The following is a 27435-nucleotide window of genomic DNA, read 5'->3' on the forward strand; positions in this document are numbered from 1 at the left end:
AAGTAAAAACAAAATTCACTGGATTTGTTTGACAATAGGTTAAACAATTGAAGACAGGTCATAGAAACTATTCAGACAAAAATAAACAAAGAAAAAAAGACAGAAAAATGAGCAAAGCCTTGATGACATATGGAATGATATCAAGTGGTCTAAAAGATAAGAGAGTACCAGAAAAAAAGCAGGAAGTAGGGGAGAAAGAGAGGACAGAAAATGTATTTGAAGTAATAATGGTTTAAAATTTTCAATGTTTGATGAAAAACTAAATTCGTGTGTGCTTATTCAAGCTGTTCAACAAATTTCAAGCAGGATAAACAAAGAAACTCACACCAAAGCACAATATCGTCACATAACAGATAAATAGTGATAAAGAGAAAAAATGTTAAAAGCAGCTAAAGAGAAAAGGCACACTACATACAAAATATTTTTTCAAAAGGCAAAGCAACAATGTAGGGAACTTCCCCCAACCCAAAAAAATTCACACTGAACATAAAACTTTATGGAGAAAGACTGAAGTCTCCTCTGTTATGACTGGGAACGAAGTAAGTATATTCTTTCTCACTACTTCTATTTAACATTGTAAATGGAGGTTCTAATCAGGGCAAAGAGAAAAAACAATAATAATAAGCATAGAGATTATCAGAGAAAAAAAAGAAGTAAAAGTGTCTTTATTCACAGATTACATGACTTCTACCTACAAAATCCCAGGGTCACTGCATAAAAACTACTAGATCTAATAAGTAAATTTAACAAGGTCATGGGATACAAGGTCACCCTACATACTAGGAGCAAAAATTTGGAAAACCAAATATTTTAAAATTCTATTTATAATCAAATTTAAAAATAAAGTAAATATAAATTTAATAGAATAGTATAAGACTTCCACATGAAAACTATAAAACATTACAGAAAAAAATTTTAAAGACTCAAATAATGGAGAGATACACTGTGTTCATGTTTTAAAAGTCTCGATGTTGTGAAATATTAATTATCTTCAAATTGATCTATAGATTCAACCCAATTATAATAAAAATACTAGCAGGCATCATTGTATAAATTGAAAAGATGATTCTAAAATTTATATGATAATGTAAAGGACCTAAAATACCCAAAACAACTTTGAAAGAGGAGAATAAAGTTGGAATATACATCTATGTACCTGGATTTTAAAGATTACTATGTAACTATAGTAAGCAAGATATTGGTATAAAGATAATCATATGGATAAATGGAATGAAATAAGAGAATCCAGTAATAGATTCACATTTACATGATAAATTGATTTTTGACCAAGGCACCAAAGCAATTCAATGAAGAAAGAAAATTTTTTCACCAAATGATACTGGAACCACTGGATATCCACATGGGGGGAAAAATGAATCTTGACTCATACCTCACAGCATATACACAATTAATTTGGAATGCATCATAGACCTAAATGCAAAAGCTAAAACTATAAAGCTTCTAGGGGAAAAAAACATAGACTATCTGGAAATTTCTTTTAATGTTAAGCACATGGTTATCTGATGAACCAGCAATTCTATTTCTAGGTATTTATCCAAAAGAAAATTTTAAAATATGACCATAAAAAGAGTTGTACACAAATGTCAACACCAAAACTTATAGGTTGCAGCAAAAGCAGTTCTAAGAGGGAAGTTTATAGTGATAAATGCCTGTGTTAAGGAAAAAGAAAGATTTTCAATAAAGAATCTAATTTTGTACCTCAGAGAACTAGAAAAAGAAGAACAAACAAAGCCTAAAGATAGCAGAAGGAAAGAGGTAACAAAAGTCAGAACAGAAATGAATGACATAGAGAACAGAAAAACAACAGAAAAGATCAACAAAACTGAGAATTGGTTTTTGAAAAAAAATGGACAGACTTTTAGCTTCCAAGAAAAAAAGAGAAAGGACTCAAGTAAATAAATTATACATGAAAAAGATGTTACAACTGATACCACAGAAATAAAAAGGATCAAAAAAGACTACTATAAACAATTATATGCCAAAAAATCGAGCAACCTAGAAGAAACAGATTAACTCCTAGAAACATACAAGCTACCAAGACTGAATCATGGAGTAATAGAAAATCTCAACAGACCAATAACCAATAGAGGATTGAATCAATAATCAAAAACTTCCCCCTCCCAAAAATTCCAGAACCAGATGGCTTCACAGGGGAATTGTACAAAACATTTAAAGAATAATTAACACCACTTCTTTCCAAACTCTTCTAAAAAATTGAAGAGGAGCACTCCGAAACTCATTTGACAAGACTAACATTACCCTGATACCAAAGTCAAGTAAGGATACTACAAAAAAAGAGAACTACAGGCCAATATCCCTGATGAATATAGGTGCAAAAATCCTCAAAAAAATACGAGCAAATTTAACTCAACAGCACATTAAAATGATTATATACCACAAGCAAGGGGGATTTATGCCCAGGATGCAAGGGTAGTTCAGCATACACATATCAATAAATGTGATACATCATATTAATACAATGAAAGTTAAAAATCATATGGTCATCTCAGATGCAGAAAAAACATTTGACAAAATTCAACATCATTTCAGGATAAAACTCTTAACAAAGTGTGTGTAGAAAGAGCATACATCAACATAACAAAGGCCATATGTGACTAGCCCACAGCTAACATCATACTTACTGGTGAAAGGTTGAAAGCTATTCCTCTAAGATGAAGAACAAGACAAAGGCACCCATTATCACCACTTGTATTCAACATAGTACTGGAACTTCTAGCCAGAGAAAAGATATAACAATTATTCAAATTAGAAAAGAAGTAAAATTGTTTGTTTGCAGATGACATGATCTTGCGTATAGTAAATCTTAAAGACTACACACACACAAAAAAAAAACTTAGTATAATAAGTGAATTTGATAAAGTTTCAGGTTAGAAATCAACATACAAAAATCAGGGGCACCTGGGTGGCACAGCGGTTAAGCGTCTGCCTTCGGCTCAGGGCGTGATCCTGGCGTTATGGGATCGAGCCCCACGTCAGGCTTCTCTGCTATGAGCCTGCTTCTTCCTCTCCCACTCCCCCTGCTTGTGTTCCCTCTCTCGCTGGCTGTCTCTATCTCTGTCGAATAAATAAATAAAATCTTAAAAAAAAAATTAAAAAAAAACATACAAAAATCAGCTACATTTCTACGTAATAACAATGAGCTATCTAAAAAGGAAGGAAACAATCTCATTTACAATAACATCAAAAACAATAAAATGCTTAGGAATAAATTTAACCAAGGAAGTGAAAGATTTATACATTGACAGCTATAAAACCTTTATGAAAGAAACTGAGGAAGACACGAACAGGTATTTCATGATATTCTGATTATGCATCAGAAGAGTTAATATTGTTAAAATGTCCATTCTACCCCAAGTCATCTATAAATTCAGTGTAATCCCTATCAAAATTCCAAAGATCTTTTTCACAGAAAGAGAAAATACAATCTTAAAATTCATTTGGAACCACAAAAGACCCTAAATAGCCAAAGCAATTTTGGAAAGAACAAAGCTTCCTGATTCAAACTTTATTATAAAGTTATAGGAATCAAAACAGTGTGGTACTGGAATTCAAAATAGACACATAGACCAATGGAACAAAATCAAGAACCCAGAAATAAACCCATGTATATATGGTCAACTAATATTTGACAAGAAAGCCAAGAGTACTCAATGCAGAAAGGATAGTCTTCTCAGTAAATGGTACCGGGAAGACTGGATATTTACAAGTAAAAGAATGAAATTGAATCCCTATCTTACACAATTCACAAAAACGAATTTGAAATAGACTAAGGACTTAAATAAAAGACCTAAAACCATAAAACTCCTGGAAGAAAATATAGGGAAAAATTTCCTCAATATTAATCTCGACAATGACTTTTTGTACATGACACCAAAAGCACAAGCAATAATAGCAAAAATCATAAATGGGACTACATCAAACTAAAAGGCTTCTGAACAGTAAGAGAAACCATCAACAAAATGAAAAAGATAAAGCAGAGAATGGGAAGAGAGAGGGCAAGTGGGTGGGGTGTGTATTATGATTTTAGGTGGAACAGCCTAGGAAGGCCTCAGTGAAGAGATAACATTTGAGTAAATACATGAAGAAGTGTGTAAGCCAAGCACATCTCTTGGGTAAATGCTTTCCATGCAAAGGGAACAGGAAGAGCAAATTTTGAGAGAGGAGGGTACCTACCACATGGAACAAGGGAACCAGGTGACTGGAGCAGGGTGAGTGAACAGGAAAGTCTGGTAGCTGAGGTCAAAAAGGGTGACTCTGGACCTCATCACATAGGCCCTCAGAGACATTCCAAGGACTTTGCATTTTACTCTGAAGTCAGAAGCTTGTCTGTGTGTTTGGGTTGCTGTAACAGAACACCATAAACCATGTAGCTTATAAACAACAAAAATTTATTTCTTACAGTCCTAGAGGGTGGAAGTCCAAGATCAGGGTAGCAGCACTATGCAGTGAAGGCCCTCTTCTAGGTCACAGACTTTTTGTTGTGTCCTCACATGGAAAAGAGGGCACTAATGCCATCCAGGAGCATTCTGCCTTATGACGTAATCACCTCCCAAAGGCCTCACCTCCTAAAACCATCCACTGGGTGTTAGGATTTCAACATATGAATTTTGGGGGACAGAAACATTCAGCCTACAGCAGAACTGTCACAAGGTTTTGAGTAGAGAAGTCATATGACCTTACTTCCAATTTTAACAGATTCACTCCTGTTGTTCTGTCGAAAAAGACTGAAGGAAATTAAGGACAGGGGCAAAAACACCAGTGAAGTCCACATCAAATGCAGTGAGATAACATGGTTTGACTGGGGATTTCTTTGCCTCACCTCTGACCCTTAAGTGTATACATGTAAGAAGTTAAGAAACTGTCAGAGAAAGGGAACAACTAAAGAAAATTAAAGTAACTCTATCTTGTTTCTTGGAAATAAGTCATGCAAAAGCTTGGAGGAAAACCAGAGAAAGAAAATGTTAAGAATTATTTTACCTTTCTTTCTCTTTTTAACAAAGCACTACACGTTCACCTAAACTGGCGGCAATTTTTCTTTAGAAATGACTAATGGAAAGAAAGAAAGAAAGAAAGAAAGAAAGAAAGAAAGAAAGAAAGAAAGAAAGAAAAATGACTAATGTTTTAGGTGAAGGAGTAATTCAGTGACTTGGTGGAACTCCTGCTACCTTCTACAAATCTGTGAATTAAAACACAAAGAAAAGTTTCCTAAAAAGAATCAAAAGGAGTCAGGAAGGTGAGTTATAAAATGAGAGAGATGCTCCCAGAAGGGCGTAGAAGGGTGAAAGAAAATCCGATGGCTTGATTCCATTAGGAAGCTGACCCTAGAAAGATGGGATTTGTGAGAAGCATTGACCCATTAGCTACAAAGAAGGGAAAATACAAAAATTGTACGTATTTTTATAAAAAGGTGGAAAGCATTCAATCTCACCATGTGACTGTGAAGGGTCTTTAGGATTGGATGGAATCTTGGAGCTTGGGGAATCAAAGCACAGAGGATACCCTCCCAGTTCCATCACTGTGATTTTATACAAAGCATGGGTAAGGAGAAACGTGGGCAGAAGTCTCCAGGAGAGAAACACTTCAATTATTGCAGATAACTTTAACCACACAGGAGTAAGTGTCTTTATGGCGGTAAGATCATCACAATATTTTCTGCAACTGGTATGGTGAGTGCTCATTAAAAGAGCTCCTAAGAAGACAGTCCCGGTAACCTTCTTGCTTTTATTACCCATGGAGCACAAGTTTGTCACTGCTGGTGCTTGAGGCAGTTCAAAAATCTATCATGAGTGGATTATAAGAGTTGGCCAGAAATATAAAGTAGCATTAAGTGTGTTAGGTACTGGCATGAGGCCATGAAGAAAATGCAGAAACACTCTCATCCCACTGCATTGTTTCACACAGTGTGATCAGAGTTCGGGGTGGGGGGGAATGCTCAAATTGGAAATAAAGAGGTTTCTCCTCTTTTCCTGGATTCTATCCAACTGCAGTGTCGCAGTGGTCACTTTAAGTGCCCCCCAAGGACTGAACCTTGCAAAGTTGGTGCCTACCATCCAAGTTACACACACACACACACACACACACACACGGGTGTTCTTTTTGTGCTATGTACGCCGCACATTGTTGGGAATTGTTTTAGGCATTTTTAGTTGTTGAACAAAAGTCCTTTGACTCACAAATTGGCTCCAAATGTTATCAGACTCTCCAAGTACTCCCTGTACTTCAAATCTAGAATCATTTACATGAATTTTGAAAGTTCACTGTTTCTCTGAAATACTCTAGGTTTATGTCTTTGGAAGATACAAGATTTCATGGCAAAAAAAACAAAAAAAGGAAACATTTATTTTGAGGCTCTTTTCCTCAATGTGTCAAGCTCTCCCATTTTTCTTTCAAAGTATTCATTGGTGTGCTTGAGGGTAAGAAATGACCTGTGCACCCTAATGCAGTAAGGTGGTTCCTGTCCTGCTGTGGCCCCTCAAGAGATCTCTCTATTCTGCCTCCTTTTGCTTTTCTCTTGCCAAGAAAGGATGATACGGAATTGGCCCTCGATTTTACTCTGATTTTACTCCTATTCTCTCCCCTCCAGACTCTGTAAGTTGACTTTTCCTCTTACAAATTTGCTAACCATCTTAATTAACCATCTAAATATGAAAGCTATTAACTGCAACCCAAAAGACACTTGTTAAAAAGAGCAAACTCATCACTCGGGGTTCTGGCCTATGATGGTCTTGGTAGGTTGGCAGATCTTGGCCACACCACCTTTCTACCACAGTTGCACTGTTGTTGAAGGAAATCAGAGAATCGTATTCTGATGGTGAATGGGCATACGGAGCTCTGTTCACTTCGCTCAAAAAACTCTAATAATTTATTTGATTGAGCCAGCTTTATAGTTTCCACAAACATGGAAAGCTGTCACTCAAAATGACCCGTGGCCACCTATTCATTGGACTGTCCAGGCATGAGACACAATTTCTCCTCCTCTGACCAGCGAACTAGAGGGTCCTGAGAAGATAAACTATTTTTAGTTATCCCAGAAATCTCCATAGAGGTTAGTGCTCTTCCCATGTTGACTAGTGTTGTGTCTACTGGAGGTAGATAGAAGAAGTCCTATCACCACAACATCCGAAGGTTGAGAGGGTCTAGAGCACTACTATCCAATAGAAGTATACTACAAGCCGCATACGTAATTGTGTATTTTCTAGTAGCTACATTAAAAACAAGTAAAAAGAGACAGAAGAAAATAATTTTATTAATATATCTTATCCAATCTGAAAGAATATATAAGTCAATAGATTTGTTTTCGATTGCAGCTAAAATATATTACCACAAATTTAGTGGACTGAAACAAAACAGATTTATTATCTGGAGATCAGAAATCTGAAATGGGACTCCCTGGGCTAAAATTAAGGTGTTGACAGGGCTGTGTTTCTTTCTGGAGTCTCTAGGGAAGGATCTGTTTCCTCACCTTTCGGATCTTATAGAGGCTGCTCACATTCCTTGGCTAGTGGCCCCTCTTCCATTTTCAAAGCAATGGCTGGCCGAGTCTTTCTGACACTGACTCTTCTGCTTGCCTCTTTCACATTCGAGGACCCTTGTGATTACTGTGGTCATCTGGATGATTCAGGGTAATCTATTTAAGGTTAGATCATTACCAAGCTTAATTCCCTCAGCGATCTTAATCCCCCTGCATGTAACAACATATTCACAGGTTCTGGGGATTAGGACTTGGACGTCTTGGGGAAGGGGTGCAAGCGAGGGAACATTTTTCTGCCTACCACAGTCAATATAAAAATTATTGAGATATTATTTTAAGGTCTTATTTTCATACCATCTTCAAAATCTTCCAAATTTGGTGTGTATTTCATACTTGGAGCACATCTCAATTCCAATTAGCCACATATCAAGTATCAAATAGCCATGTGTGACTAGTGGCTATCGAACCAGACAGCAGAGGCATAAGCACTAGTTCTCGAGTTGAGCTGCACATTCGAATCACCTAGGGAGCTTTTCAAAATCCCAATTCTCAGTGCATACTTTGTTCCAAATAAATCAGAAGCTAGGCTTCAGTACTTTTTAAAGCTCCTGAGGTAACTCCAAGATGGAAAATCTCTCACATGAGCAACAGTAAACCTCACTCTTTCTATGTTGTTGAAACAGTTCCTCAACCTCTCTCTCAAGAACCAGAGCTATTTTCCTAGTGTCAAAGGTTTGGTGGTTGTGCTATCCTGAGCATTCAAAATGGCAGACACCAAATCATTGTATGTGTGGGCGTGTGTGTGTGTGTCTTTAAGTGTGTGTGTGTCTGTGCATACAAATGCAATACGTGTGCACTTGGCTTCCAGCATTTAAAAATATAACACTCAGTTTAACTTCTGAATCCTCTGATTGGCTCCGAGAGCCATTCAGATGTGTTTCTTTGTTCACCAGATACTTACCAGATGGCTGCTGAACACCAGGAACGATGCCTTCATTCTGGTAACTTCTACATACGCTTGGTAGGAGAAACTGCAATGGAAGAACTATAAGGTCAAAATTTCCATCCCACAGTGCCCATTGGCTCTTCTGAGCACACAGAACATACACACAAATGCATAGTTTTGATAACACAGCATCAGCAGCATTGCTGAGTTAGATCTGGACAGTTAGATTCTATTCCTGGAAAAGTCTGCTCAGGATAAACTCATCAGAGAGAAACTATGAAACCTTAACAGTGACTCTGCCACTAAGTCCAAAGGGTGAAATGGTCCCTGACCCCTGAAACACAAAACTTCCTTGAAGTCTACTGTAAGCCTTCTTTCTCAACCTATGTTGTGCCATTCCTTTCTCTCTCCTTTGTGTATTTCTGGGTCTCCCCTCTTTCTCAGGAAGATGGTCTTACACAATCTGGGCTTCCTGCCTTCTCTTCTGCTTTCTTAACTAACTAGATTATGTCTATTCCCTCCGTTTCTAATTCTTCGTCAATTGTCCTCTCCTACCATTTAGTAAAAATCACACCAAATGCCACTGGAATGCTCTTCCCAAACAGAAAGCTGTCCTCTCTCTCTTTCTTCTTTCCATACTTCTAACATACAGAATAAAATCTAAACTCCTTATCATCCTCTACCATTTGTCTCCATTACATTTGTATCTGCATCTCCCACTGCCCTTCTTGATGGCCAGTCCTTCAGGCAACAACTCTGCTATTCCCTTGAGAAATCTTGTGCTTTGCTCAGGTGTCTGCTGGGAATTCTCTCCCCACTCACATCATGGTGGAACCTTCCACCCACACTTCATGGTTCTTCTCAAGAAATCCCACAAAGCTGTCCCTACACTGTGTACCCAATGTTGCAATCTACTTGGTGTGTTTGTGCAAATCTGTATCTTAATTTCTGTATTTAAGGGTTTTCCAGAGAAACAGAACAGATAGGATGAAAATATACAGAAACAAGATTTATTTTAAAGAATTGACTCACATGATTATGGGGCCGAGCAAGTCCAAATTCTGCAGGGTACGTCAGCATGCTGGAGACCCAGGGAAGAGGCAATACTATAGTTAAAGTCCAAAGGCCATCCACTGTAGAATTCCTTCTTTTTGGGGGAAGTTAGTCTTTTCAACTATTCAGAACCTCAACTGATTGAATGAGGCCCACCCACATTATGGAGGTCAGTCTGCTTTACTTCAGAGTCCACCAATTTAAATGTTAATCTCATCCAAAAGACATCTTCACAGAAACATGACAGATAACATCTGACTGCGTATCTAAGCGCCATGGTCCAGCCAAATTGACACGTAAAATTAACCACCACCAACCTCCCTGAGCACGTAGAAGGCAAAGATTATGACATTTTCATCACTAAATCCCCATCACGGCATGCCATGATGGCTTACCCGTGGCAGGCCCTCAGTTAACATGGGCTGAATTGAGTTCAGCCAAAGCCCACCTACAGGTGTTGCCTGTGTCTAGCGGTGTGTCAGCACCTGAAAAGCAAGCATTCTGTCAGTCAGACTAAGTTTGTGAGGCTTTGTCCTTCCACAGACCTTTGATGTTTTCTTCTCTGTCCTCATGATACTTGCCTACCAGCAGTAAAAAATGGAGGAGAAAGCCCTCAACTCAAAGTAGTTACATATATTATAAACCTCTCCGATACTAACGAAAATGTCAAAATCATAACCTGGGGACACTGGAATGAGCAAATGAGTCCTTGGCCAAGTTAGCCCAAGGATATTAAATAAAGAGAGAGTCACTTCAATGAGATCTGCGTAGCCAACCTGGGAATTTCTACAGGCTTGTAGAAATCATAGCCCTTTTGACTTTCCAGTGCAGCAGGCCAAGGCCCAGGATGGTACACAAATGTATATTTGCACAGACTCACAGGACAGAGGTCTCATTAGTAAAGAATGGAATAAAAAAAACAGGGGACCCCTGCCCTCACCACATTCCAGCATGTCGGGGCTGCAGGGCAGAGCTGAATAAGCAGTTGGCCTGACAACTGAAAGCTCTGGGGGATTGTAGTCAGTGAGAATCAGAAAAGCAAATACTGCCAGATTTCCCCAACCATGGAATGCCTTACTGGAAGAGATGGAGCTCTGAGAAGTTCATTTCCTTTTTTCTCTTCCACTAAGACCCGTATGGTTTTATAATGGCATTTTAAGCTAGCTGTTAATGTGGGTAATGTAGTTTGGGAAAAGCAAAAAGGCCCAATTATAACAATCAATATATTGTGTGAAGGGAGAACAAAAGCCTCTATTAAATATGAAGTAGGGCTTCAATTCCAACTAGAAGTAGGCCGAACAAGGAAACCAAAACCATCCTGTGAGGGTGATGTGAAAGAGAAGTGTTTTTCTGATCTCAGCTTGTTCATTCTCCTGCCTGGTGGAAATGCTGCGGCTTCATAGGGCAGATTCATGATCCCAGGCCCAACGAGCACCTGCACAGAGCACACAATAGGTCCTTACATTTCATGAACAAGTGAATGGATAAAGTAGGTAACAAATAACCCTGCCCTCCATTAACCATTTATTTTAGGCCAGTGCTTTCAAAGTGTGGTTCTCTGACCAGCAGCATGGGTATCAGCTGGAAACTTGTCCATGACAAGGCTGCCTTCCCCAAATTTCAGCAGACCTAACAGAATCAGCAACGCTGGGTGTGGGGCCCAGCAATCTGTTTTACCAAGCCCGGCGGGAAGTTCTGACGTGCGCCACAAGTGTGAGAACTTTGCTGCTTTAGGCAAAGCCTCAAGTTTCACTCAGGCGATCTACCACTCAAGAAACATACTTTCTTAGTACTACAGGGGTAAAGATGAATCTGACATATTCTCTGTCCTCAAGGACCCTTTTGAAGCCATTTCTTGAACAAGTGGCACTTCCAGGATTCATTCAGAAAACTTTATTCCTCCCTTCCACTATTCCTTCAATGACAGCTCCAGTCTGACTGTGGGCTGGTGCAGTTCTGGGCCCTGGGTGCAATCACCTGCAGCACTTACCATTTCTCCAGGCCCTCTCAGACAACAAAAGGATTTTGGTTATAGGGACAGTCTCATTTGAGTAATCCAAATACCTAGCCGAGTGTCAAATCACACAACACTCTCTCCTTCCCTCCAACTCTGTCTTGCTTCAAAGCGGAAGCGGGTTAGGAATGGCAGGAATAGTCACTTTCTTTATTTGCCGACCAGTTCTTCTGTCCTTCCCCCATTCAGCAAACTGTCTCTGGTTCCTCCAGGTCAGGGAGGTAAGGAGAGATGGGGAGGGAGGAGAAGCAAGGAATAAAAGAGGTTTTAAGGGAGATCATTAGGAGAAGGGGGGAAAATGAAGGGGGGGTAAACAGAGGGGGAAATGAACCATGAGAGACTATGGACTCCAGGAAACAATCTGAGGGTTTTAGAGGGGTGGGGGTGGGGGGATGGGCTAGCCCGGTGATGGGTATTAAGGAGGGCATGTATTGCATGGAGCACTGGGTGTTATACGCAAACAATGAATCATGGAACACTGCATCAAAAACTAATGATGTACAGTATGGTGACTAACATATAATAATAAAATAAAATAATAAAATAAAATAAAATAAAATTTCTACCAAAGTTAAAAAATTTTAAAAATAATAAAAAATAAATAAAAGAGGTTTTACTTGACTGGGCTAGAAGGAATGGGCACCCCCCAGGGGAATCCTCCAACTCCAACCTCCTATATATGGGCACTGCCTGGCAACTTGTGATTGTTCACCCAGCCTTAGGATCTGCTAACCCTAACCTTCTTTTGGGGTCACCCTCACCCCTATAGGCAGTTTGTGGGCTGAATGGCAGGACTACCTCTAGACTGGCACCAGGCACTATTACTTTCCAATCAAAGCATGCACCTTCGGCCCAGCACCTCTGTGAGTGAGGTTCATATCCAAATGAGTCATCTTTCTTCATTCCCTAACCAGGCAGGTGGAGTCCAGACACATTTCACCTTCAATGCCTGGGTCCTGCGTACTCCAGGAGACAAACATTAGCTACTCCTGCCTCCTCTTGTTGCCTCTCCTGTGTAGGTTCAGGGAAGGAAATTACTGCTTCCTTATTTATAATCTCTTTTCCTAAATTCTTAGCTTCTAGCTACATAGTCTAGAAGGAGAGTGAAGGGAGAACGTGACAAATTGATTTTCAGAAATGCCCTTGGCCAAGTCCACATGGATTTTCTCATGCCTCACTTCCGAAATGTGTGCTTGGTTGGTGTCTAGGTCTTTGGAATCTCAGCAGTTGAGACATCCCTGTTTGACATCCTTAAACAAGACACCTGTAAATAACTAAGGTTTATCTGGTGCTTCGCAGTTAATAAAGTGCCCCCTGATGTGATAAGATATGTAATGGCTTTCGTGGAAACCCTTAAGATCCATAGGAAATAGAGATAGGATTAAAGTTTAGAATTTTAAAAGGGAGAAAGATCATTTTCACCTGGGGGGTGGGGGAGTCAGGCAGCCATTAACAGCTACTCATAACAATACAGGATTTGCTTCGTGTTTGTCAGGAAAGGTGCTTCCCAAAACTTCAACAAATAAGCCTTCAGGGTGACTCATCACTCAGCTCTGTGCCTGACCCAGCCTCCCAGCCTGACCCCCGGCCTCTCCCAGCTACTCTGAGAACCCTGCTTCCATCACTTCACCTCCTTTGAATACTTCTCCAAAACTTAGAATTCACCCAGGGTCATGTATGAGGCCCTCTTAAAACAGACACCAACTGCCAAACTATCCATTTGGTGAGGGGCGGTACCGATCAGCAAGCAGCAGTCTCTTCTGACTACATTTTAATGCTGCTACAGGCTGAGTTTTTACTGCAGAAAATGGAAGAGTTTGTTCCAACTGGAAGCCGACCACACCCCCACACCCATTCAGGCTGACTGCTCTCTGCCACACTCTGGCCTTCCTGGCCTGACAGAACCTCAACCCAGCCAAATCCTACACACCTGCCGAACAGAAAGCCCCTGGGGATTTAAATCAGTTCACCTCCTTTCTGTCCCATTCCAGAGAGCACAACTAATTGCCTCCTATTGACTAAATTCAAACAAAATCTCCGACTCACCCAGAATTCAGGAGAATTCGTTTTTTGACCTGGTTCTGGGGGTGCTGAAAAAGTTCATCTGCCCATCCACATGTCAGTTGTCTCACCTGTAAACCGATCTGTAATGTGCCATGATTGCAATCTACTGTCAAGCAGACATCAGCAGAAACTAATGCAGAACTTCTATACTTAACCAGAGATTTCAAATATTGATAAAGCTTGCCCCTTGCTGCCCAGGCCCTGGCCAAAAAACATTAAGTATTTAGGAAAATGCATAAAGCTAATTGCTAAACAGCACTCTAGAGCTGGGCTCTCCATAAGGGACCAGTAATGGAGCACGTAAATAATTTTACAGCACAAATCACACTGCTTGCAACTGTAGAGTGTATGTTCTCTATAAGGCTTATGAATGATCTGAGCACACCTCCTTCCTGCCTTCTTCACCACCAGCTTGCTACTTCCCTGGAACTGTTTTGAATGCCTGGGATAGCCAATGCCGAACTCTTAATTCCAAAGATAATATTTCCCCGGGGCTTATGACTCTTTCCCACACTTACACTATGCCACTCCGCAGTCACACTCTCTCTTGCCTAATTTGTCCCATGACCCTTCTTTCACTCTCCCAGTCCCCTAAATACCATTTTCTCCAAATTTCAGTGCTCAGCCATGATCTCTCCCCATCATGCCCCAGACCCCCTACTGGGGGAAACATCCCTTTCCAGAGCTACAGTGCCAACCCCAGCCTCTGCCCTGAGCTCCAATCCAAACTTTCTAAGCCCCTGATTGGGACTTGTACTAGAATGCTCTTTGGGTTGCCTGGCATACAACCCCCCTTCCTACTTTGGGAGACTTCCAACAGCTAATGAGCTCTGGTGAGGGATAGAGGCTGCCTCCCAGTGGAAAGCTGAAAAAGCCAGACTCTACCTTCCCAGCCGATCTTGCATCCAGCCATGGCGTGAGGTCTGCGTCAGTCAGCTGCACCTGTCCTGTACGTCAGGCTCTTGTGACATAGGGAAGCAGGGACTGAGCAGCCTGGCAACCCGGCTGACTGATGCAGTAGCCCAGAGGCTGAGGGAAGCAGAACCCAGTGCCAGGCGATCTGCAGTGTCCAGGGCTGAGAGGCAGTGCTGGGGGATAAACTCGTGGTCTGGGGCATTTTCCTGGGTACGCAGCCCTGAGCCCAATTCTATGGAGTCCCTGCAGATTCTGCAAACTACCCAAGCTCCTTTACAGGGTTTCTTTGCTGCTTAAATCAATGTGGGTTTTGGTTGCTTCCAACTAAGAATCCTAACCGATAGAGTTTCTTCTCCATCATCTCAAATTCAACTGGTCTAAAACTGAATTGTTTTTTCCCCTAAAACCTGTTATTTACTGTAACTTTCCTTTTCTTTCCAATGACATCATTCTCTCAGTCACCCAGACCGAAACTTTGGTTATCCTTAACGTCCCCATCCATTCAGTCATCAGGTGTTACTGATTTCTCTGTGACAATGCCTTTCTCGCCCATCTCTTCTGGTTTTGGTATGGCCACAAACTTATGCTTCTAATTTAACCTAACATTATCTAGTGTTGTACTAACACAGTGAGCAGTGTTCTAACTGGTCTCCCAGTCTTTGTAAATTCCCATGTTACATTTCTAGGGCACATCACTTGAAATGCCCATAACGCTGCTTTCCTTGCATCGGCCCCTGTTCAAAAATTCATGGAAGGATCCTTAATGGTAAAGTCAGTTCCTAAGGTGTTCAGTGTAACCCAGAAGCCAGCTGGCCCTTTCCCCCTGGATTCTTCCTTCCACACAGCACTCCCTATTTTTGCCAGATCACAGATTAAGAGCGTAGCCCTTTCTTGGGTTTCCCCAAACATTCCAAAGTGTTAGTGAGCCATTCAGACCTTGGAGATTTCATAGGAAATGTGGAACTGAAGTTCATCATTCACACCCCTAAGCAAATATGCTAGAAATCTCTATATTAGGCATCTCTGTTTGCAAAGTGCTTTCTTGACCATGAACACGAAGACACAAGTTGCTTCTCTTGTGCTCAGTTTACATCCCTGCATGTTTGTTCCTATGCAAGGTGAGACTACCAACAGAACCCACATCACTAGGGTTGTTGTGAGGAATAAATGGGTGGATGGACGTGAAGCCCTTAGCTTAGTGCCTGGCACTGCACATGTTTCTTATTATTGCCCCTGGATTTCCTTTGAGCAGAGCTTCCTACTTCACTGAGGCAAATTTGAGTTGGGTTCCTGTCCCCTTGCCATGTAAGATCATAAAAGACATAAAAGACACGCCATATGAAGTAGGTTTTATTTTCCTCGTTTTTATAAGGAGTTAGTGAAGCTGAGCAATAATCTTTAGCAGTCTAGTATATTGGTGTTTGGCCTTCAGTGCCATATAACCACGAGAAATTGGAAAATGCCTATTTTGTGGTTATCACAAATAGTTCACAACTTAGATTTTCTGAAACTCCCCCCCAAAAAAGAGTATAATTCCCTGAACATCTGGTTCACTTAATTTTTTCTTCAATAATTTTTTAACTACAAAATATGCTAAGGATATAGAAAAGTACTAAAAATAACAGACATCTTGGGTTCACTTCCAAAATGCTTATAGTTGGTTTTTCACGAGAAGTCTTTAACCCACCAGGAATTTGTTTTCCTGTATAGTAAAAGGTGGGGGTTTAACTGCATCTTTTTTCCATATAAATAGTCCATTGTAGCTGTATCACTTACCAAAGAACCCATCCTTTTCCCAATAATTTATAATACTATCTTTATCATTTTGGTCAACAGATATTTGTGAGCCAGTTTCTAGGTTCTTTATTCTGTAGCATTATTTGTCAATCCTATGCCACTCGTTACATTGCCATCCATTGTAGTTATTATGGCTGTAGAATATCTTTATACCTCTTGTTACCTCCCTTTTCCTTGCTCAGCACCCATCGCTTCTGCTTGCATTTTTATCACTGATCCTATGCTCTTCAAAACATTTTTTACTGTTCTTAGCCCTTTACTATTTCATATGAATTTTAGGATAAGCATATTGAGTTCCATGAAAAATTTTATGAGAATGTTATTGTGGATGAGTGAGATTTTTATTGGAATTGCGTTAAGTTTATACATTGTTTGGGGAGAATTAAAACCATTGCAATATTGTCTTCTCATCCAGGAATGTGGTATGTTTCAACATTTATTTACATCCTCTGTTATGTCTTAGAGTAAGGTTTTACTTTTTTCCATGAAGGTGTCATATATTTGTAGCTGTACTACTTACAGCCTGGGATAATATAGTAAATGTTATCTTTTTTAAAATTACTTGGTCAATCATGCAGTACTGCTGTTGGAGAATGCTTTTGGTTTCTGTATATTGACCTGTATCTAACAACTTGGCTGAACGTTCTTACTAGTTCCCACAGTTTACCTGTAGAGTTTCTTGAATTTTCCATATGGACATTCATGTTATTTGCAAAAAAATTAGAGTTGCTTCTTCCTTTCCAGCCCTTATATGTTGTGCTCTTGTATCTGGCCTTATTGCTCTGGTAAGGAATTTCAGCCAATGTTCAGTAGATGCAGTGATGGCAGACATCCATATCTTGTCACCAGCTGATTCTAAGGAATCCTTAGAAGGAAACTGCCTTCTATTCTTAGTCTATTAACAGTTTTTATCATAGATGGCTGTTGAATTTTATAACAAATGTTTTTCCTAAATATTTTGAGATGACCATATAGTTTCCTCTTAATCTGTTCATGTGGTAAACTACAATGACAGATTTATCAAGTTAGATCACTAATGTTAGATGATTTGTCCATTACTAAATTTGGAGTACTAATATTTTACTTAGAATTTTTCCTTTCATGTTGATGAGTGAGAATTACATGTAACTTCCCTTGTTCATAATTGGTCATTGCCCTTGACCAATTTTTGCAACAAGATAATACCAACATCATAAAAGGAATTAGAGAACTTGCCTTCTTTTTTTTTTTTAAATTCTCTGGAACACATTGTATAAAACAAGTATTATCAGTTCCTTGATATTTGTTAGAAATAACTGATGAAATAGCTTGGGCTATTGTTTTTAGGGAAGTATATTTTCACTACTCATTAAATTTTTTAAAGTCCTAGGATGACTTAGATTTTCTATGTCTCCTTGAATAGGTTTTGGAGAGTTATATTTTTCTAGGAAATTGTCTATTTCCACTAAGTTTTCAGTTTATTGGCATAGATCATCCTATGATTTTTTTAAAAAGTCTATACAGTCACTATAGTTAAAGGTCCTTTTTATAAGATTTTCAAGATGGCATAAGAGTAGGAGAACCCTAGGCTTATCTTGTTGCATGAACTAGAAAGCTATCAAATCATCCTACATATGCCAGAAACTAACCTGAGGGCTGATAGAACAAACTCCACAACTAAAGGAAGAAAAGAGGCCACATGGAAGAAGGTAGGAAGTTTGGAGACACGGTTTAGAGGAGAAATGAATCATGGGTGCTGTGTGGAAGGGAGGGAACCATAGTCACAAAGAAGGGCAAGAGAGAGAGAGGAGCACATAGGGGAATGCCCAAGAACATTTTCCCAAAGCCACTGGCTTGAAAAATGAGGGGCTGAATTTGGTGAGTTCTTGCAAACAGTGGGACCTAAAGTCTTGAGTTTTAAAGGTCAGTGGACTTGGCTGGCATAGAGCCCAGCGGGCACTGTGTTACTCCTGGAGAGAAGACAAACAATCCAGGGACAGACAGCATGGAAACGACAATCTAAAGAGCTCCTGGGCACACAGTCTGGAGATTATTTGCTCTTTTCAGAATACATCCTTGAGAGGTAGTGTTCATGGAGATGCTTCTCCAAGAACAAAGAAGCTGGCCAGTGCCATTTTCCTCCCCCACCCCTCAGCATAAACACAGAGCCACCTGTGGGAAAGAGCCCAGCATGGACACTGGCTGCCTAACTTGCTTACACCAAGCCGTACCTGCCCTCTCACTCTGCTTGATACAAGCTTGATTCAGTCCCAGTGTGGCAGGTCCCTCCCCCAGAAGACCAGCACAATCCCCTGCCCACATCACAACTCCTCACCAGAGAGTTCTGCAGGGCCTCAGTTCTGGCAGAATTGGTGTGCAGTCTCATTTCATAAGCAGACCAGACAACAGCTAGTTAAAACTCACCACCTTCAGGCCAGGGACCAAACACTGCCCCCAGCAGGCAAGGAGAGCCTCTGCAGATGACTGGCCTGAAAGATAAAGCACCCAAAACACAACAATTAGCACACATGGCACACATCAAAGACACTCCCTAAAGCACCAGGCTCTGGACACTACATGACCTCTCCTTCATAAAGCCATTACTTGCAGGAGCAGGAGACATAACTGGCCTTACAAACACAGAGAAGAAGGCAGAGACTTAGACAAAATCCAAATATGGAAGAATTTATCCCAAAGGGAAGAACAAGATAAGGCCATGGCCAGAGTTCTAAGCAAAACAGATATAAGTAACATGCCTGATGGAGAAGTTAAAGCAACAACCACAAGGATACTCACTGGGCTTGAGAAAAGAAGACATCAGTGAGGTCCTTAGCACAGAGATAAAAGAGTTAAAAAAAAAAAAGAATCAGATGAAGAATGCAATAAATGAGATTAGAAACAGGCTTGATGCAATGAATGGCAGGCTGGAAGGAGCATAGGAATGAATTAGTGACCTAAAAGACAAAATAATGGAAAATTATGAAAATGAAAGAGAGAAAGAAGAATTATGCAACATGAGAATAGACTTAGGGAACTCAATGACTCCATCAAATGTAATAACATTTGCATTATTGGAGTCCCAGAGGAAGAAGGGAGAGAAAAGGAGGCAGAAAATTTATTTCAAGGAATAATAGCAGAAAAATTCCCTAATCTGGGGAAGGACACAGACATCCACATCCAGGAGGCACAGAGAACTCCCATCAAAATCAATAAAAGCAGGCTAACACCAAGACATATTGTAATTAAATTTGCAAAATATAGTGATAAAGAAAAAAATCTTAGAAGCAGCAAGAGAAAAGAAGTCCTTAACTTAAAATGAAGACCCATAAGGGTAGTTGGAGATCTCTCCACAGAAACTTGTCAAGCCAGAAGAAAGTGGCATGATATATTCAAAGTGCTGAATGGGAAAAAGCTGCAGCCAAGAATACTTTATCCAGCAAAGCTATCATTCAGAATATAAGGAGAGGTAGCGTTTCCCACACAAACAAAAACTAAAGGAGTCCATGATCTCCAAACTAGCCTTGCAAGAATTATTAAGGGGAACTCTTTGAGTGCAAAGGAGACACCAAAGGATCAGGGAAAATATCCTGAAACAATAACAAAGCAAGTAATAAAATGGCAATAAATACATATCAATCAAAGTTAATTTGAATGTAAATGGACTAAATGCTCCAATCAAAAGACATAGGGTGTCAGAATGGATTAAAAAAAAAAATCTATATGCTGCCTACAAGAGACTCATTTTAGACCTAAAGACACCTGTAGATTGAAAGTAAGGGGCTGAAGAAACATTTATCATGCAAATGGATGTCAAAAAAAAGATGGAGTAGCAATACTTATATTGGACATACGAGATAAAGACTGTAAAAAGAGACAAAGAAGGGCATTAAATAATCATAAAGGGGACAATCCAACCAAAAGATATAACAATTGTAAATATTTATGCACCCAACATGGGAGTACCCAAATATATAAAACAATTAAACAAACATAAAGGAACTAATTGATAATAACACAATAATAGTAGGGAACTTTAACACCCCACCTATATCAATGGACAGATCATCTAACCAGAAAATAAACAAGGAAACAATGGCTTCGAATGACACACTGAACCGGATGAACTTAGCAGATGTATTCAGAGTATTCCATCCTAAAATAGCAGAATACACATTCTTTTCAAGTTCACATGGAACACACACTAGGTCACAAAACAGGCCTCAGCGAATACAAAAAGACTGAAATCATACCATGCAACTTTTCTGATCACAAAGCTCTGCAGTGAACCACAAGAAAACATTTAGAAAGACCACAAATACATGGAAGCTAAGCAACATGCTACCGAACAATGAATGGTTCAACCAGGAAATCAGGAAAGATACATGAGACGAATGAAAATGAAAACACAACAGTCCAGACCTCTGGGATGCAGCAAAAGCAGACCTGAGAGGGAAGTATAGAGCAATACAGGCCCACCTCAAGAAGCAAGAAAAATCTTAAATACACAACCAAACCTTACACCTAGAGGATCTAGAAAAGGAACAGCAAATAAAGCCTAAAGCCAGCGGAAAAGGTGAAATGATAAAGACTAGAGCAGAAGTAAATGATATAGAAACCAAAAAAAATGATAGGTGAGATCAATGAAACCAGGAACTGGTTCTTTAAAAAATTAATAAAATTGATAAACCTCAAAATGGACTTATCAAAAAGAAAAGAAAAATGACCCAAATAATAAAATCACAAATGAGAGAGGAGAAAGAACAACCAACACCACAGAAATACAAATCAATTATAAGAGAATATTCTGAAAAGTATATGCCAAAATAATGGACAACCTGGAAGAAATGCGTAAATGTCTAAAAACATAAGCTACCAAAACTGAAACAAGAAAACTTGAACAGACTGATAGCCAGCAAAGAAATTGAATCAATAATCAAAAAAACTCCCAAGAAACAAAAGTTCAGGTCCAGATGACTTCACAGGAGAATTCTACCAAACATTTAAGGAAGAGTTAGTATCTACTCTTCTCAAGCTATTCCAAAAAATAGAAAATGAAGAAAAACTTCCAAATTCATTCTATGAGGCCAGCATTACCCTGATACCAAAACCAGATAAAGACTCCACTAAAAAAGAGAACAGAGGGGCGCCTGGGTGGCACAGCGGTTAAGCGTCTGCCTTCGGCTCAGGGCGTGATCCCGGCGTTACGGGATCGAGCCCCACGTCAGGCTCCTCTGCTGGGAGCCTGCTTCTTCCTCTCCCACTCCCCCTGCTTGTGTCCCCTCTCTCACTGACTGTCTCTATCTCTGTCAAATAAATAAAAAAATAAAATAAAATCTTTAAAAAAAAAAAAAAAGAGAACAGAAGGCCAATATTTCTGATGAATATAGATGCAAAAATTCTCAGTAAAATACCAGCAAACTAAACCCAACAACACATTTTTAAAAATCATTCACCATGATCAAGTGGGATTTATTTCTGGATTGCAATATTCACAAATCAATCAAACCACATTAATAAAATAAAGCATAAGAATAATATGATCATTTTAATAGAGGCAGAAAATGCCTTTGACAAAGTACGGCATCCATTCTTGATAAAAACCCTCAACAAAGCAGCTTTAGAGGGAACATACCTCAACATAATAAAGAAAAACCCACAGTTAATCTCATCCTCAATGTGGAAAACTGAGAGCTTTTTCCTCCCTGGTCAGGTACGAGACAGGGATGTCCACTCTCACCAATATTATCTGACACAGTACTGGAGGTACAATGCGCAGTGATCAGGCAACAAAAAGAAATAAAGGCATCCAAACTGGCAAGAAAGGAAATAAAACTGTCACTATTTGCAGATGACACGATACTCTATATAGAAAACCTGCAAGACTCCACCAAAAAACTGCTACAACTGATAAACAAATTCAGTAAGTCACAGGATACAATACCAATGTACAGAAATGTTGCATTCCAATAATGAAGGAGAATGAAGAGAAATTAAGGAATCAATTCCTTTTACAATTGCACCAAAAATAATAAGATACCTAAGAATAAACCTAACCAAAGAGGTCAAGGACCTGCATTCTGAAAACCATAAAACACTTAATAAAGAAGTTAAAGATGACGCAACAAAATGGAAAAACATTCCATGCTCATGGATTGAAAGAGTAAATGTTGTTAAAATGTCTATACAACCCAAAGCTAGCTACACATTTAATACAGTCCCTGTCAAAATACCAAAAGCATTTTTCACAGAGCTAGAACAATCCTAAAATTTGCATGGAATGACAAAAGACCCCAAGCAGCCATAGCAACCTTGAAAAAGAAAAGCAAAGCTGCAGACATCAGAATTCTGGACTTCAAGTTATATTACAAAACTGTAGAGATGAAAACAGTATGGTATGGACACAAAAATAGATACATAGATCAACAGAACAGAATAGAAAACCCAGAAATGAACCCAAGACTGTATGGTCAATTAATCTTTGACAAAGCAGGAAAGAATATCCAATGGGAAAGATAGTCTCTTCAACAAATCGTGTTGGGAAAACTAGACAGCAACATGCAAAAGAATGAAACTGGACCACTTTCTTACACCAAACATAAAAATAAATTCAAAAGGATTAAAGACCTACGTGTGAGACATGAAATCCTAGAGAACACAGGCAGTAAACTCTTTTGACATCGGCCATAGGAATTTCCTTCTAGATATGTCTCCTGAGGCAAGGGAAACAAAAGCAAAAAATAAATTATTAGGATCTCATCAAAATAAAAGTCTTCTGCACAGTGAAGGAAACAATCAATAAAACTAAAAGGCAACCTATGGAATGGGAGAAGATATTTGCAAATGACATATCTGATAAAGGGTTAGTATCCAAAATATATAAAGAACTCACACAACTCAATATCCAAAAGCTGAATAATCCAATTAAAAATGGGCAGAAGACACGAACATTTTTCCAAAGATGACATACAGATGGCCAACAGATACATGAAAAGATGCTCAATATCACTGATCATCAGAGAAATACAAATCAAAACTACAAGGAGATGTCACCTGACACCTATCAGACTGGCTAAAATCAACAACACAAGAAACAACAGGTGTTGGTGAGAATGCAGAGAAAGGGGAACCCTCTGGCACTGTTGGCAGAAATGCAGACTGGATCAGCCACTCTAGAAAACAGTATGGAGGTTCTTCAAAAAGTTAAAAATAGAACTACCCTACCATCTGGCAATTGCACTATTAGGTATTCACCCAAAGAATACAAAAACACTAATTTGAAGGGAAACATGCACCCTGATATTTATAGCAGCACTATCTACAATATCCAAATTATGGAAATAGCCCAAATGTCCATGGACTTATGAATGGCTGAAGATGTACTATCTATATACAATGGAATATTACTTAGCCATAAAAAGGAGCAAAATATTGCCATTCACAATGACATGTATGGAGCTAGAGAGTATTATGCTAGTACTGTTATGTTTTTATTGTGGTGGTAGAGATGGTTTCTGTTTAACTCCATGTTTTCCAATTTCTTTATTCACCATCGCTCTTGTATACCACTCCTAACTGCTTTCAAAAGAATGCAGTTCCCTTTCCCAGAATTAGTTCATTTTATGAGGATCTATGGGTTATAAATCTCCCAGTTTTTTGTCTGAAAGCTATCTATATTTTGTTCACATGCTCAAGTGGTTGTTTCTGTGGGCATAGAATTTTAGGTTAACCCTTATTTTCCTTTGGGTCTTTGAATTTATTATTCAATTGACTTCAGGCTTCTATTTTTCCTCTTGAAAAGTCTGTTGACAGCCTGCTATTGTTCTTTTGCAGATAACTTTCTCTGGTTGCTTTAAGATTTTTCTTTAGATTTTAGTACTATGCAATTTCACTCCAGTGTTTTGATATATGAGTTCATTTTTAGTTAGCCTGAACGAGATTGAATTCCTTAAAGCTGAGGTTTATTGTCCTCAATTCTGGTAAAATTTCTACCATTATTACATTGCATGTTTCATTCTATTTATTCTCTTTTTCTTGAAATCCTATTAGACACACCAAATCTCCTTATTTTATTCTACATGTTTATTAACGTTTCCATCATGTTTTCCATCTTTTTGTGTCTTTTTTTGTATTCTAGGTAATTTTATTTATTTTTAAAATTTTATTTATTTAATTAATTAACATATCTTGTATTATTAGTTTCAGAGGTAGAGTTTAGTGATTCATCATTGCATATAATACCCAGTGCTTATTACTTCAAGTGCCCTCATTAATGCCCATCACCCAGTTAACCCATGACCCCGCCCACTTCCCCTCCAGGAACTCTCAGTTTGTTTCCTATAATTAAGAGTCTCTTATGGTTTATATCCCTCTCCAATTTTGTCTTATTTTATTTTTCTTCCCTTCCCCTATGTTCATCTGTTTTCTTTCTTAATTTTCACGTATGAGTGAAATCATCTGACATTTGTCTTTCTCTGACTTATTTCTTTTAGCATAATACCCTCTAGTTCCATGCACATTGTCGCAAATGGTCTTCTGAGTAATCTTTTAAATATTGTACATTTCGCTAATTCTCTCCTCATAATTTTCATAATTGTTGTTAATCACATACAGAGAGTTCTATATTAAATGGCTATATTTTTCAAATCTAGAACTTGAATTGGTACATTTTCAGATCCGCCTGTTCTTTTCTCAAATTCTTGTTCTTTTTTAGGGCTCCAATTGGTTTTCACGTCTGTTGTAATTTTAAGCACCCTTAATTTGTATTCTCTTTCAGGTGATCTATTATCTTAAGTTCTTGAGAATTTTAAATCTGCTGTATATGTTTACTGACTCTTGCCCATGGCGAATTTTACCCTCATCAATTTTGTAATTTTTTGTGGATTCATTTTAATTTAGAGTTCTTTTTCCTGTGGAATGCCTTGTGGTCTGGGCTATGGATGTACTCTTCCAGAATGATTTGGGGTTTGGCTCTGACACAACCCTAGGGGTATCAGCATCCCAGGATAAATTTCATATTAATATTTCTTGGTTTGGCTCAAGGTTCTGACCACAGGAGTAGTGAAATTGGAATCCCAAACTTGTGTGATGCTCAAGCTTGGGTTTTAGAAATCTCAGAGGAGACCTATTTTTTCCACTCAGAACCCATTAGATGCAAACAAGTTTTATTTCCTGTTCTGATTCACTTTTAATGGAAGATGTCACCCTTTAGAAGTTCTAGCATTATATCGGGGCTCCTCAATTCCAAATGTCTGCCTTATATAGACCCAAAGCATCATCTTCTGTACCCGAACAGACAATAACACCCAAGCACTTAGGTTAACAAAACCAATATACACTCCCCACCCCATCCCTAGGACATCACAGCAACTGTTCACATCATATCACTCTTAATTTTTAGTTTCCTCTCTTTTCTGGAAATGGAACTTTCTTTTTCCTTTTTGAGATACTTAAAAGATTTTTTGTTATACTTGTTATTCACCTTTTCTAGGTTTTTGTAGCAGAAATCTTCAGGTTGCCTTAGCTTATCATGTTACCAGAGACAGAAGTCCCTCATACATATATCTTTTTAGTTGCAACCATTTATAAAAAAAAAAAATTACAGAAAAATTGAGATTAACTCAGAGAAGAGCTATGTCAACAAACTTTTCACTCATAGTGCTCTACCAATCCTCGCTTAGTTTTTTTTTTTTTTTTAATCCTTGCTTAGTTTAAATAAAGTCACATAACCACATAACTTTTGTTAGGAAACAACAGGTACATTCCACACGAATGTCAAATTGATAAAGCGCCTGCAGGCTGTCATTTGAAACAAACTTCCTAAACAAAGTTTCTAAGGAATAAGGTAAATGAGCAAAAATCCCTTTGAGAAAAATAATTTTCTCATTACCAGATGCGAATTAGTGGTAGAGTAAACATCCAGGAGTCTGTTGCAATAATTTCAGTAATTGAAAGTTACAGAAATGAGAAAGCATAGCATGTCAGCGTCATGAGAGATATTAGAGGTGACACCTAGCGATTTGGACAGAGAATTCTTGACTTTTCATGTTAAAATACATTCAGCAGGGCCACATCTTTCTTTGCAATTCCCTAGGCACATACCAAAATAACAAGTTTTTCATAAGAAAAATCAAACAAGTAAAAAGAATATTTTATCCCTCCTGTCAGACCATCTAAACTCTACTCCAGTGTTGAAACTCAAGGTGATGAGGGGCCCCTTCCTTAGGTCAGACCTGCATAAAGCCTCTTAACAGCACTGTCAATAGCAATCTAATTTGAGCTGCACATGCAAGTTTGAGTTTTCTAGTATCCACGCTAAAAGAACCAAGTGAAATTAATATTACTGATGTATTTTATTTAACCCAATATGTCCAAAATATTAGCATTTCAATATCTAATTAATGTAAGAAGTTTATTTCCTGTATTAAGTCCTTGAATTACAGTCAATATTGTATACTAACAGCACATCTCAGTTTGCACGAGCCACATTTCAAGTGCTCACTAGTCTCATATGACTGATGGCTACCATACTGGACAGCACAACGCTAACCGTCCATTTAGAGACGTACTTTTTTCTACAAATATATTTTTTGCAAGTGCTCTATTATTTTATAGAATCACCTTTAGAAGTGAAATTTCTGGGCAAGGAGTATACCAATATCACGTTTTAGCTTATTGCCAAATTGACCTCCAGAAATGCATGAAAATTTAAACTTCCACAGCAATCTCATGTCTCCATGACAGTGTTCTTTAACTGGGAGACAGAACAAGGCCACTGAAGTTACCAGCGGGAAACAGAGTTGGGTAGTCAGGATATGTCACCTGTATTTTAAAATGATGTTTTCCCTAATTTAAAAAAAAAATGAATGCTTTCACAGTGTATTGAAAATATTAATAAAAAAGAAATCACTTATAAGCCAACGACCCAGGAATACCTGCTATGAATGTTTAGGTTTCTGTCTTTACAGGTTTATGTTAAATAAAAAGTTGTCATACTGTAAAAAAACACAAATCCTAAACAAATAAAAACAAAATACAGGTATGAAAGAGATTTTTAAACTATAATGGTAAACAATATACAATTCTACATTTTAAAAAATTGGATCATAAAAAAATAGTCCGTTTTATGCAAAAATAAAAGCTGCCAAAATGACTCAT

Source organism: Ailuropoda melanoleuca, chromosome 5, assembly GCF_002007445.2.
Source record: "Ailuropoda melanoleuca isolate Jingjing chromosome 5, ASM200744v2, whole genome shotgun sequence".
In the NCBI taxonomy this organism is placed as follows: domain Eukaryota; kingdom Metazoa; phylum Chordata; class Mammalia; order Carnivora; family Ursidae; genus Ailuropoda; species Ailuropoda melanoleuca.